This window comes from Papilio polytes, unplaced genomic scaffold, assembly GCF_000836215.1.
Source record: "Papilio polytes unplaced genomic scaffold, Ppol_1.0 DF822511.1, whole genome shotgun sequence".
In the NCBI taxonomy this organism is placed as follows: Eukaryota; Metazoa; Arthropoda; class Insecta; order Lepidoptera; family Papilionidae; genus Papilio; species Papilio polytes.
This window is the reverse complement of record NW_013526693.1, coordinates 22986-36939: the sequence shown is the minus strand read 5'-3', so window position 1 is coordinate 36939 and position 13954 is coordinate 22986. Positions and strand designations below refer to the sequence as shown.

At 40.4% G+C, this 13954-nt stretch overlaps 1 protein-coding gene across 1 annotated transcript in view; it reads right to left on the bottom strand.

Annotated features, from left to right (window-relative positions):
• The window catches only part of LOC106106059 (transcription initiation factor TFIID subunit 4-like), a 43753-nt gene extending 32276 nt beyond the window's left edge, over positions 1–11477 (bottom strand). The window contains exon 1 of the mRNA XM_013286588.1: positions 11430–11477. The gene's annotated coding sequence lies outside the window, so the exon portion shown is untranslated. The remainder of the gene's footprint in view (positions 1–11429) is intronic.
• Positions 11478–13954: the final 2477 nt, after the last annotated feature.

The window sequence follows — 13954 nt, the reverse complement described above, 5'->3', positions numbered from 1 at the left end:
AAAATTGTAGGCAAATCTCCGTATTCACGCCTAAACATTTAATAGCAATTTCGAAATATCCGATACAGAAACAAGCTTCTTATAACACTGAGTCTCAAATGTTCATGATATCAAACAGTATGGATATTGGCGCATCCATCTCGTCTATTGATTTAAGTTTTAAGTTACTTTATCTTAAGTAACTCATTGCACTAAAATTTAAAGACAGGTTATGTATTTTGAATATATTCGCTCTACTCGAGTACTCATCAAAAATTAAATTTAAGATAACCGCTATGAAAGCTATATCATAGAGGGGCCATCAAATAACAAAAGAGTTAGTATAAAATAACGCCATCTACCACAAAATGTTGATCTTCATTTTATTAGCCTATTTCGTAATCTGTAACAGCGCCATCTTGAGGGTGGTTGACTACTTCGTAATTTGCAACAACGCCATCTCGAGGATGGTTTCTAAATGTTGTATGATCGACCCGAGGGAATGAAGCCGACCGTGAATTCAGCTGACAGTAATATTTACTTGATTTGCGCTAGATGGCGGTATAATTATACGAATATTAAAATAAATCTAAAAAACTGGTTGCTAGACCAAGCTTTCTACTCAATTCAAGATTTCTTTAACTACAAGGATTAAAACTAAGGTGTAACCCTTGTCCAATCGCGTTAATCTAGATTGTGCTTGATGAGATTTTTTTTTTGTTGCGTTCTGTTGTTTTTGTGTTATAAAGTGTTTAGTTGCAAATATGACATGGCTTTAGGTGCATTATGTTGTTGTTCCCAAAGTTTGTTTCGCTGCATTTGTACTCATTATATTACACGCCCGAAGGGGTACTTATTGTTGTTACTTTATATAGATGTATAATTTAATTGCAATAAATAAATAAAAACTAGTTTGAAATACATGATATTGACCGACTTACCAAAAGGAGGTCAATACTCAATTCGTCTGTATGTTTATTTTAAAATTTCGATCTGATTTCATATTTCTATATTATATGTTTACGAAATGTCGTAAAACGATCAAGTGTATGTGAAATCTGCTTCTCGTAAATTGAATTAGTTCACACTTTAGATAGAAATTAACTCTGTAAGGAGTTGTCTCACGACACGAGGTAACTGTCAGCGAGTCAGTTGCTCGTAGTCGACACACAGCAAGCACTTAGTTGTTGGCTGATCGGTATTTGACTCACGTAAAATTCCCATATCTTAGCCAGAGCCGCTCCGCACGACCTAATGAAAAACTCTAATAGGCATTTGGATAAAATATTGCGAGACCCTTTTCACGAATACAATTCATTTTGAAGTCAATTACGTGGACTGATATTACAAGCGGAGAGCAATTTGCGGAGATTCTAAACGCTTCTCGAGTTTATCAAGACTTTAAGATATGTTTATATTAATTTCAAATGTGTAATTTTTATTTTATATTTTATTTTGACGGCACATTACAATCGTGCGCTGTACACCAGTAAAGCTGCCAGCGACGAACGCAGTTGTCATGATGTCTGCTAACGACACAGCGATGTCGTTATAAGCCCAGTTATGAAATCTTGAACTACTTAGTTCTAAGTTGTAAGCACCCACTTAGCGAGTCGTTACTCGGTAAATGGCGTCAACTTCTGATAAACAACACTCCACAAACTGCAAACAAGTGTTTAAATCCAAAAATGGCTGGCACAAAAATGTAATTTATGGCAAGGCGGCAAGGTTGATATTACAGTCACCCAAAACAAGCGTCCTCGCTCCACAGCCTTGCCGTCGCTGGTGCGATAAGCACAGGCCGTCCTACACGCCCCGCACCGCACCGCACCGCACCGCACCGCACCGCACCGCACCGCACCGCACCGCACCGCACCGCACCGCACCGCACCGCACCGCACGTTATTATATTTATAGTACAATTCACATATATTATAATTATGTGAAATTGCTTTTTGTAAAAGAATGTTTAACAACTCATAAAGCTTCTCGAAGTATCGGCGTAAATAAAATATATTTCGCTAAGTAAATATGTTAAATGTTACACAACATATACATGCCTAGAATAAACAATTACTTTGTCTGTTATATGAGGGGGTTGGATTTAAACTGTAATTAGCTAACGAATGAAACAACTAAAGCCAGGTAATTCCATAATAGCAGTTTCTAACAAATGTTAATGTGTGCAAAAGGTCCGGAAGGGACGACGACGGCGGCGGCGGCGGCGGCGGCGGCGCCGGGGTAGCGCTCCATAACGTATCGTATTTTAAACATTGTAGTAAGTTCAAGTCAATTCGGGAAGAACATTCACATATCAAATTTAAACACAATACTTCACAAAGCGTTTTTAAACAGAAAAAAACATATGAAAGAAGCTACTTAAGATAACAATCTGAGTGAAGTGAAGCAAGAAATAAGCAGTCACAGAGAAGCGTCGAGCTGCACGAGCACTGGAGCTAAACGTTTCGCAATATTACAGACAATTGAAAGAAAAGGATGAATTACATATTTTTTTGTTCGGAAGACGATCTGTTCTCCTTGACGTCGGTCACGATACAGTGAGCTTGATCATAAAACATTGTAACCAATTGGCCAAAACAAATTAATGTCACTTTACATATCTCAAAACATTATTAATGACATAATCAATTTTACGGCACCTTTGAAAGCAGAAGTATCAGTTGGTATTCATTAACAGTAGTAAGTATTCTACGTGAGAAGTATTGCATTGTTGTTTCAAAGTTACAAACAGAATTTCGTGGCTCCCTCCCGCCGCCGCCGCCGCCGCCGCCGCTGCTTGTAACCACCTCGCTCATAGAACGTGGGAATTCCGCATCGCGATTAGGTTAATATCATGGCTTTCTGTAAGTTCCTAATCACGTAATTACAGTGTACCAAAAGTAAGTGGTGGTACACCGAAAATCACACTTAGTCCAATAGGATTAAGTGTGATTTCATAGAATTTAAATTATAATGATATATGTCTACCACGTATTATATAAACGAATAAGTAAATTTTGTACACGTTTGCTAGAGTAGGGGGTGCGGTCAGCTGAAGAACTCTCGTAGTTTCAACAATTTTTAACGAACACAGCTGACAAGTTTACGCTGGCCAGCGCGCGGCCCGCCTTGTGTGTCGCTCTCTACACTACACTCTTCCATCACTAATATTATATTTTCTCGAAGACTGCTAATCAATTTGTTTTGGGTGCAGATCAAGTGCGATACGTTATCGGTGCATTGCCGCGACCCGAGCCGGGAGCAGAGACATCCATGCCACAGATAAAACAATATACATATACTACTATAATAAAACGTAAACAAACACTTTTTTTTAATTTGTCATCAAAGCCTTTTGGTTGAGGTACTGACTCTGCTACCTTACGAGGGGTTATCTGCTATGTGGGCGGGCGCGCGGCACGTGTCGAGGGCACGTGTCGGGAGCGCAGCTGCGTCGCTTCCCAGTTTTTCCACGTTTCCTTAATATTTACTCCCAAAGTTTGTGTCGTGATGTGCTCGGCAAGTAAATCCTCGCCGCGATTTATTGCGCTGTTCACGACTTGCAAATGTTCCCCGGGGACATTACACGCACGAGGTACATTCTACTCTGCTTCATATTTAAGTGCTTCCATTTAAGTGAAATAACATTAGTATATTTCTTCTCTATTATTTACATTTCTTTGAATGCATCGTTCTATAAACAATGGCATAAAACTAATTGATTCAATACGATTGCTGCGATCTCATCATCGCTAAAGTTTCGTCTTTATTATACGGCAGCACGGCGCGCAGGCGGCGCGCAGGCGGCGCGCAGGCGGCGCGCAGGCGGCGCGGGGCGGAAGCAGCTCTGGGCGATAATGAAAGTCAGAGATGTGATCTACATAAGTAATTGATCCCATTAATTATTCACATCGTATTGTCTGGTAAACGCTCACTGGCATCGGCGACATTGCAATCTCCCGCTGGCGGCGCGTCGATGTCGTGTCGCCCTTCCCGCCCCTCACCACCCGTCGCGATCTTAATTACCACAGTGAACAGTGATGGGACTTAAATACAATAGACTTAGCTCTCAATCTCAAATAATTCCTGTTGTATAAATTCGAGCCCCGAAATAATCTTATCTTACTTCTTTAGGTCCTTACCTGATTTGAATCATTTCTGAATCAACTGACGTAGACAGAGGTGTGTAAGATGATTATATAAAAAATTATCGTTATTCAAATAAAGCAGCTCCGCTACGTCATGCAATAATTTACTATCTTTTGATTTTTGATAATTAATATCTTTGCGACGATCTTGCGGCGGGCTTACGGCGGCCGTGCGACAGGCTTGCGGTCTGCTGCTTGTGGCGAGCGGGAACCGGTCCGACAGGCGGATGCGCGCGCGCCGCAGGTCAGTCACCGGCGCCGCTGTATGTCATATTGTGCCCTTTTTAACTTTTTTTTTTTGGTTCTCTATAAGTTTGCAGAAAGGCACACGGACCTTGTTGTTGCGACTGAGCAGCATTCAGAGCAGTTTGTTTGCTCTTATCTCTTTGGAAACTTACCAAAAGTAGTTTTAAAAACAAAATATTCTCAAAAAAAACAGTACACTAAAAAGTAACGAAATAATTCCTTCAAAATAGTAAACCTCCCTTATTGTAGCTGTTATGTCTGTATTGTACAATTATTATTACTTTGATGTCGGTGTCAGCAAAGGTACATATGCAGTGATATTTATACGTACGGCTTTCTACATTTGTACCATAACAATTGACAATTGAAAGTATAGTAACGTTTAAGTAGTGAATCTAAATTGAAATTGTGTTATTCTGTATAACAATTCGTCGTCAGTTAATAGCGCCACGTCGACGTAATCGAGCCAATTGCTCGTCGGCGCGAGCGGTAGAGGGGCGTGCGGGGCGTGCGGGGCGTGCGGCCTAGGGCGGGCGATGCGACTACAGACTACAGCACACGTGTCCGCGCGGCGCATGGCGTCGCCGCTGGCCGCTGGTATTGCCGCGCCCCAAGTCCCGAAGAGTTATGTAACATGCTATCATGCGGTATTTTTATCAGTGATAAAATTTATGGTAGTTATGTGTAATGTGATCACTTCGTCATTAACTTCATTGAGTCTAAAGAAATTTAATTAGTTAGGTAATCATTGCAGCGGCTGGCGGCAGGTGGTCAAAGCCGCCGAGCCCTTGTTCTTTGCCTAATGTTATGTATGTTTTAACTTACAATTTACATTTATTATTGAGTATAAGACAGTGTACGCGAGCAATATTTCTTACTAAACGGTCGGAATAATCGCGGCTCGATAGGCGATCTCCGCTCTCCTTGGGGAAATTAAAAACACAATTCCTCCCCGCTGTCCGATGTCGCTCCCAGCCCTCACCCGCTACCCACACAACACTATACTACACTACACTATGTACTGCTTAAACAATGATTTGGCCACTTAATAAATTACCACTGTACAAATCCAAATCTGTTAGATGTGCTCGTGACCACTGGCGATATTTTAGTTTACCTTATTTTTTTTTACAACATATAAATACTACGGGTAGGTAGGTAGGTACTCAGCAAGTTTGTAACGAACTTATATGAAACATAATGTAATAACAGCACGTTTAACGATATTTATAAATTAGAAACTGTGTAACGCGAACAGAAATTCTAATTTCCGACGCATATCAAGTATCTTGATCATTCATTTATATAGGACATTTCACGATAATCGATAACCGATGTGGAGGGGACGTAGCCGGATATTAAGCCAGTGGTGCCAGTGCGAGTGCGTGCGGCGCGAGCGCGGCCACATTCCGACACCGGCGACATCGGCGGAGGGTGAAGTCAGACAAGCGGACCAAGTGGTCTTTAGAACATTTAACAAATGTAAACTGCGGTAGGCAAAGAGCATCTTCTTGACACACGAATGTGGAAGGCTTTGATTTGATATAACTATTAAGAATTTCACTTCAATATATTAAAAAAGGTTAATGTTTTCATTATCATACAAAGAACATTAATAAGGTGCGGGGCATTAACATGCTTCCCCAAGAAAACGAAATAACGACTCCGTGTTAAACCATTAAGTAAGGAAAAGCAAGTAAAACAAATCATTTCATAGACGCTTCAGAAACAAGTAAGCAAAGGGCGAGAGTTCGTCGCGTGGCGGCGTCGGGCGTGGCGGCGAGTATTGTGGTTCACTGTGGAAAACAAAACGTCCGCGCCGGCGCCGCAACAGCTCGTAACCTCTTTACGAATCCTCTAAAGTAAAGTAGAAGACCGTAATGCCGGAAAGCATATTAAGACACGAAGTTTGGGCTTTATATTTCAACAGCTTTTTCAGTCTCAATATATTGGGTTCAATCAAAATAGTTAATTTTAAACATATATGATCAAGAAATAATAAGTTTGACTATTTAATATTTGCAGTGTTATATTTGTAATGAAATAAACTGACCTTTTCACCCATAAATATCTAATGTTGTTTCTATAACATAGAATAATCATGTTTATGTTTTATTAGTATACTCGTAATTAGTAATCAATGAACTTTTTTTACGTTCGTTAGTTTGCATGGATACAAAGTCTACCCTTTACGTATTAATATAATACAAAAAAACTATTTCTATTTAGTAAAAAAAGAAATAAATAATTGACTCTATTAGAAAGGAGTTTATCTCCGAGTGATTTAGCGTCGCCATTGCGCGCCGAAGCCGTCGGCGGCACGCGGACACTTTGCCGCCGGAAATGAGACGACGATACAGATCGCTTTTTACTGTAATATATTCTTCTGATTGTTCCTACGATATTTTACTAGATACTACGCGTTCCGTTCTAGCATTCAATTCAATTCATTTTATTAACTACATTTCTATTCTATAAAAAGGACCTTCCTATAATTAAGTTTATAACAATAGGCGTATTATATAAGTGTCTTATGTCAGGAATGTGCCCGAGCCCGGCGGCCGACCGCACACTTCATCCCGGGAAAACGGTTTAAATTCTCCTACCTAAGTGTAAGCTGGCTGGGTGAAAACACATAGGAAATAGCAACATTTAGGAAAATATTTACATGTACGGAAAACATAGAACTTGTGACGTCACAAAGACAGCACTCGTAAAACATTAACAAAAACAACGTCACCACGTCAAAGAAAAAAAAACGTAAAATAGTAGTGAGGTGAGTAAGAAGAAAAGTTGAGAAAGCTTCATTGTTTGTCGCAGTACTTTCAGCGACGCGCGCCCTTTGCTAGCGGGCGCGACTCTACCACTGTGTAAAATTAAAAGACTGAAAATAGGTAATTTAGTTATTTTCAGCTGCTTTGTACTGTACTGAGTAGTCGTACGTTCTCTGTTTACGTTTGTGTGTTATTAATAAACGTGCAACTTGATTTCCAAAAAATTGTAGCGCGATGTGAGATCCGTGTGATGACTTGTGCACTGAAAGCGCACCGCCACTGCCACTTTGTCGAGCTCGGAGCCGCCGCGTAGCAGCCCGTAGCCGCTCTACGCCGCGCAAACGATTTGTGCACTTTGTTAATATGATCAAATTAAATTTTATCCTATATAGCTCATATCAGACAGAATGTGGACAAATGCGTTCAAACTGCGGAACGTAACCTTATGTAATGCAGGATACACAAATACGACATATTTCTTCTTATATAACGCAACTTTCTCCTTATGGTAGTTCTATCTACGTAAGTAATTGCTTCCCCTGACTGATTCGTGGCAATCGATTCGAAATTAGAAACATCTATTTCGAATCAATATTCAGTTAAAACTATTTTTGCGGAAAAAAAATTCAATATGATGTTGGATAATTTGTTCTACGAAATAAATTAAACAGTCTATTTCTTACCTAAACTTAGTTTCCGAGTAGATAAATTTTCTGAGATATATTTTCTGAACGAGAAATAATTCCAGCACAATTTGAGAACAGGAAATTGCTAAAAAAATAATATACGTGCTTATGAGGGATTCATCAGCACACAATTTTTCGGTAGGGAGGTCGCGGGCGAGGCGCGGAAACATTGCAATTAGCTGCGCCACTGCCGTCGCCTCGCCTCGCCTCGCTCTGGCCTTCGCCCTCGTTCACCCTCACCCTCTGCAGCACGCGCCGCTCTCGCGCACACACACGACAGCGAGCAGCTCGTAATACTCGTGATGTCAGATGCAGAAGACGCGATCTCTTCAAATAGAAGAAGCTACTGGACCAAATCGAAGTCTAACTGTGGTTATAACGCCTCAGATGATAATTGTTCAGTGCTCCTGCACCTCAGCGGAGAAGCCGCGCGGGGGGGACTTTTTTAGCACTCTTCCATCCCCCGCGCGCCCTTAAACCATACGTCGACAACACGTTACCTATTTTTACTTTTTGCATATTTATACTAAACCGTTTAACTGCCAGCAAAACCGTTTTTATTCTACTACCCCAAAAAACAAAGAGTCCATCCCAAAAACATAATGCAGTCGTAATATTATGCAGACGTTAGTTTTACAAAATAAACTCCAATATCAGAGTAATAAAAAAAATAATAGTTACATGAACTGCCGTCACTACAGGCAACACGTAGACACCCAATAACTGACACTTAACGTTCGCTGGAATAAGCATTTATTGAACCTTTCACGAGGCGTTTGCGTCGTGTCACTGTGAAGTGGATCTTGTGGTCCGCTTTGAGCGCAAATGTGAGGGCTGCCCGATGTCAGCTGCCCTGTGCGTGCGGCGGTTGTAATGAGTCAGAAGTAACGTAAGAGTAAGTCTATAAAAAGCTGCTTTTTATCTGCATTTTTTTTAATACCTACTCTATCAACTAGCTGCAGGCATATCGATGCGATCAACGTCATCTAGGACATCCGTAGTATCAGAGAAACTACAAATGCGTTGCTGGCATTTGAGGAAACGGCAAAATATGTTATTGTTAACGTTTTCGAGGTAAATACTATAAACGAAGGCAAAAGTAACTACGTTAAAGTGCTGAGAGTCCCCTAAAGTAGGTACTGATAGCTGGAGTCAGGTCGCAGGTCGCAGGATGCCGCAGACGAGGCAATTAACACGCAGCCGCTTATAAATATTCAGCGGCGTCTCTGCTGGCTGTGCGGGGCGGGGATTGGGGCGCGGGGCGAGGGGGAGCGGTTACAATATCCTAATCTTACTTCTTACTGCTTATCTTACTAATGATATAAGTGTGAGCGTAGATTGGTGTATGTTAGAGTTTACCGCCTAAACTGTTGAACGGATCTCGATAAAATTTGGCAAAGATGTAGAACATAGTCTGCGAGGACATAGAGGGTACTTCTTAATTCCACGAGATGGCGCGCACGAGCGGACATACATAAGCTACATACGTAAACGATGTACGACAGGTGCAGTCGAATACTCGACACTTCGTATACTTATGTAGTAACAAACTAAAAAAAATACAATGTGCTGTACTCTTTACTTATGCATAAATCGCATTATATCTGAGAAGACAAACCGAGTGCCGCCGCAACGAGTCGCAGATGAAATTAAAAAGGAATCCGATTATCTCCCCTCCCCCCTGCCGGCCGAGCACTGCCGTTACATTATATGCTACTAGATGGGGTACATCATAGAGAAATTTGTTAATGTAAAAGCTCACACTCCGGTATAAACCTAAGATTAACCTAACTATGTACTTAATTGTGGTAAAAGTCCTAAAAGTTAAGTGATCTGTGTCTATTTGCCAATATTTACTTGGTTATTCCTATATTTACTCCAAAGTACGATAAGCGTGAATAATCAGGCGATTACATCTATACTTATTACAATAACATCATTTGTATTTACATTATTTAAACAAATATATGAAAAACATAAGCATGACAATTTAGTGAAACTTAAGTTTTACTGATGATTTTAGGATTTACTGCTGTTTATTTGAATTATTTTCATTAATCATACGTCGCACCTATTAGTATTCGTCATGACAAAATCATATTTGAATGAACCAACAGATAAACAAAATTATAATTCAGAAATAATAAAAATTTAAGAGAAGCGAATAAGAGGACAATAAAAAAGTTCCAGAAAGGGAAAATGTCGCTCATAACTCAACATCACGGGAACTTGCGAGGAATATATTGCCTCGTGAAATAGTCCCGTTTGCAAATACCCTCATAGTGCTCCCAAACGGTGCGAAACGACGCGGCACGAATACACTGTCGGACTCACCAAGTGTGTCAATGCGGCGTTACGTTTTGTTCAAGTAATTTGAAGAAGAGTTTGGCGACGTGCAGCCGCGTCCGACAATAATATACCGTTTTCATTAAGATTAGATATCATTTATCAGTTGACCAGACCTGACTGGCTTTAGTACATGAAACAGCAACTTGCACATCACTCGACAAAGATTTGTGGAAATTTGTATGTGGCAGGTTGTACCTGTAAGCTATTGTACTTTTGTTTATCACAGCTCGTGTCTGCGACGAACAATTTCAATAACGACCATCACAATGTTACGCGAGACATCGATATTGAAATGGAGAAGATATTTGCATACGCGCCGGAGCCGGAGCCCGAGCCGACACTTCGCAGCCCAACTCTAATTTAAATAGCATTTTGACATAGCGCTTTTCCCCGCCGTGTGCCGTCTGCAGCGTCACGCGGCTCTCACGTGAATACTAAAAGGTTAATGTGGCAGTATTCAGTCATTTTCACTCTCGTCGTGTTGTGATCGAAACATATTGTTCCAGGCGATAAGGACAGTACAGATCGAGCAAAAGTTTCTACCAATCAGAAGTTTAGTTAATAAAATTCAGCAGTTTTCATAATTCACTGAAGTTTTTATACCAGTTCAACTATTTTACGAGCTTTTCATGAACAAACAAGATGTAAGGAATGCGAACTTAGTGAAAGCTGCTCTGATATGTTACATCAGGGCCAGTTTCTACTAAACGTTTAATATTGGAGTAACGTTGGTGCCAGTGATTATAAACAAGCGACTGCAAAAAAAGATCGCGCATCCGTCGCTCAGTAGATAACATGAAATCATGCACGTGGGGTCTTCTCGCTCTGCATCAATCACCTGGTGTCGGCAACTGTCGGCAACTTGCGGCAACTCGGAGTAAGCTCGGCTTTCAACTTTCTAATCTGTCGCTTTCCAAATTGACTTCATAAATCATCCAATGTTTGGCTTTTCGAAGTATTTAACAGTTATGGAAAGTTTTAGACTCCCCAACACCGACCGATAGTCAGAGTGTTGATGGAAAATTTTGTTATGTGTATTTTCTTACACTCCTGAATGCAGGAGGAGCCACCTAGAACAAGTAGCTGCTGGCTCCTGCAGCGATATAACAAGACTCTGAAGTGTGCTCATTCAAAACAAGACCCTGTGTTTCATCTTTCAACCAATCGGCGTCGGGAGTTATGTTTATTAATATGTCGAGACAATATTTGGATCAGTAACTAAATAATAATAATTACTTACTGCTTACCTTAGCGGGGCGCACGGCTCGCTGGCGGGCGCGTGCGGGGCGTGCGGGGCGTGCGGGGAGCGCCGGGCGCGCGGCCGGCGTGCGACAGCGCCGCGCTGGCGCATCTGCCCATAAGATACAGTTATTACACCACTTGTTGCAGCCGCAGCGGACCACGCAACTCGCACCGTCTGGATATGTATCAAAGGAGCCAACATAATAACACAGACGGGTTTCGGGTTCATATGCATATGAAGAAATGACTAGGATCGTACCAGGGCACGGCGCTGGCGGGTCGGGCGTGCGCGCGCGCCGCGGCAGCGCCAGCAGTTGCCGGTATAGCTCCAGCTCGTGGTAGGGCTCCGGCGAGGCAGGCGGCGCCGCGCGCGCTCCGCCGAGCTCCGCCGTCAGCCCGTTCAGCACGAGTCGCGCGCTCATGAGCCCGCCGCCGCGCGCGCCCTCGCACCATGCCCCCGCGCCCGCCCCACTCGCACCACTCGCACCACTCGCACCACTCGCACCACCCCGCCTCACTTACACTGACACTCTGTCCACTAAATGGTACAACTGCCATTGATTTATTTTGTACACTCTACAAGTGAACTTTTACATCTCGTTTAATCGTTTACATTTACACATTCTGAAGTGCAAATTCACTTTTTTTTATTTTAACGCAATTTTGTTTTTCATCTTCGGTACCTACTTATAAATTTACTAGCTATTGCCCGCGACTTCGCCTGCGTGAAATGTGAATGTTCAAAACTTACGTTCGCCCCTTTTTACAACCTATTTCCAAAACTATTAACTTAGTAGTAATCTACGTATTAACGTATCTACTGATGAAAGATTCCAGATTTCTTAGCCTGTTAGTTTGCTGATTTTTCGGTTACCCCTATTGTTTGTGTTCGCAATATCTTCTTAACTATTTGTCCAATTTAAATACTGTAAAGGACAATTTTATTCTACATTAAATTCTCCTGATAACAGACGCATTTATTAGGATATGGATTAATATTGGAACAAAAAAAACAACGACACACATATCATGCGTTTCTTAATTCATTTTGTAAACAAAAGTTTATTGTAAGGAAACCGTTAAAGATATATGTTATGGCGGACATTTCTGTAAAACTTTTTGAGATCTACAATTCCTTCATACGTCATTTTTATTTACCTCTAACGGTTTACGCAACGTAAGCTGAGAAAAGTATATAGCCTTTGTTACTGGTGGATATTGTAGCTTTAAATAGTGAAGGAATTTATAAAACGGTCCAGTCGTTTTTGAGCCTATTCATTACAATCAAGCAAACAAAGTTTTCCTTTTTATAATATTAGTATAAGCGAAGCGCTCATCCCACTGCTCACCCATGTACAACATTAACTTAAGCTGAATTAAGTATTTACAATTGAAATGTATGAAACAGTTTAGTTTAACCGTGACTACTGCCTCTACTGCCTCTACTGTCGCTCGCCACTGGTAGTCCAAACTCGCCCTAAGTAGCTACTGTACTCGCATTTCAGCTTCCTTCGACTTTTCTCTCAGTATTGTTTACTAACAGTAAAATCTTGTTTACAACAATTTATCCTTTTTATAGGATATTCATAGCCGCTACCTACGACACAACATTTACGCTTAGTCATAACTTTATAATGTTTTTCTATTAACATTTTACTAAAGTAATTTTTCAAATACAACAAAACTTGGACATAAAAAACTGTCTGTATTTGATAATCATGTTGTGATGTTTTAAAACACATAAAAACAGTTGTTTGACATCATATTTACCACTACATTAATACTTCACCGTTTATATAAATTACTACAAAATATTTAGAACTAATTGCAAATTCTATGTAGGTAGGTAACTACTGCTTCAACTTAAACTTTACGTAAAGTTAGATGAACCTAACAGTCTGCAGCGCAGACAAGCGCTCCGTACGGCGCGGCGACGCGACTGTGATGTGATGGACCTGCTGTAGTGATGGGAGTTGCTTTTTACTCGAGTGACTCGAGTCATTTTTATCTTACTCGGACTCGAGTGAAATTTTTGACAACTCGAGTTGCGAGTGACTCGAGTTGACTCGAATTACGAGTGACTCTTAACTACTTTGTTGGTTTATACCAAGCGGAATAAGAAATTCTTACAGCATTTTCAGTTAAATTTGTTATTTTTTTAAAAACACACTATTTCAGTTCTTTTGTAGAGTTTATTTAAGCTTTATTTAAGTTAATTTTAAAGCAATTTAAACATAATAAAACTGTTCATATTTGGATCTCATGAAAATTACTTTTTAGAATTAATTAAAATGGATTAGAAATTATTTGTAGTACACTATAAATTTTCAACTAATAGTTGATATAAGAGGTTTCTTGACTATGTAGACAGGTTTAGTTTAAAGGAAAATACTACTTTTACACATTTTGTATAGATTTTTTAAGTTACTTTTACGTTAACGCGACAAAGATTTCTTTATGTTAAATTAACATTGTTTTATTGGTTTTAAAATTTTGGTTACTCAATTTTTACATTCCGAGTGACTCGCGT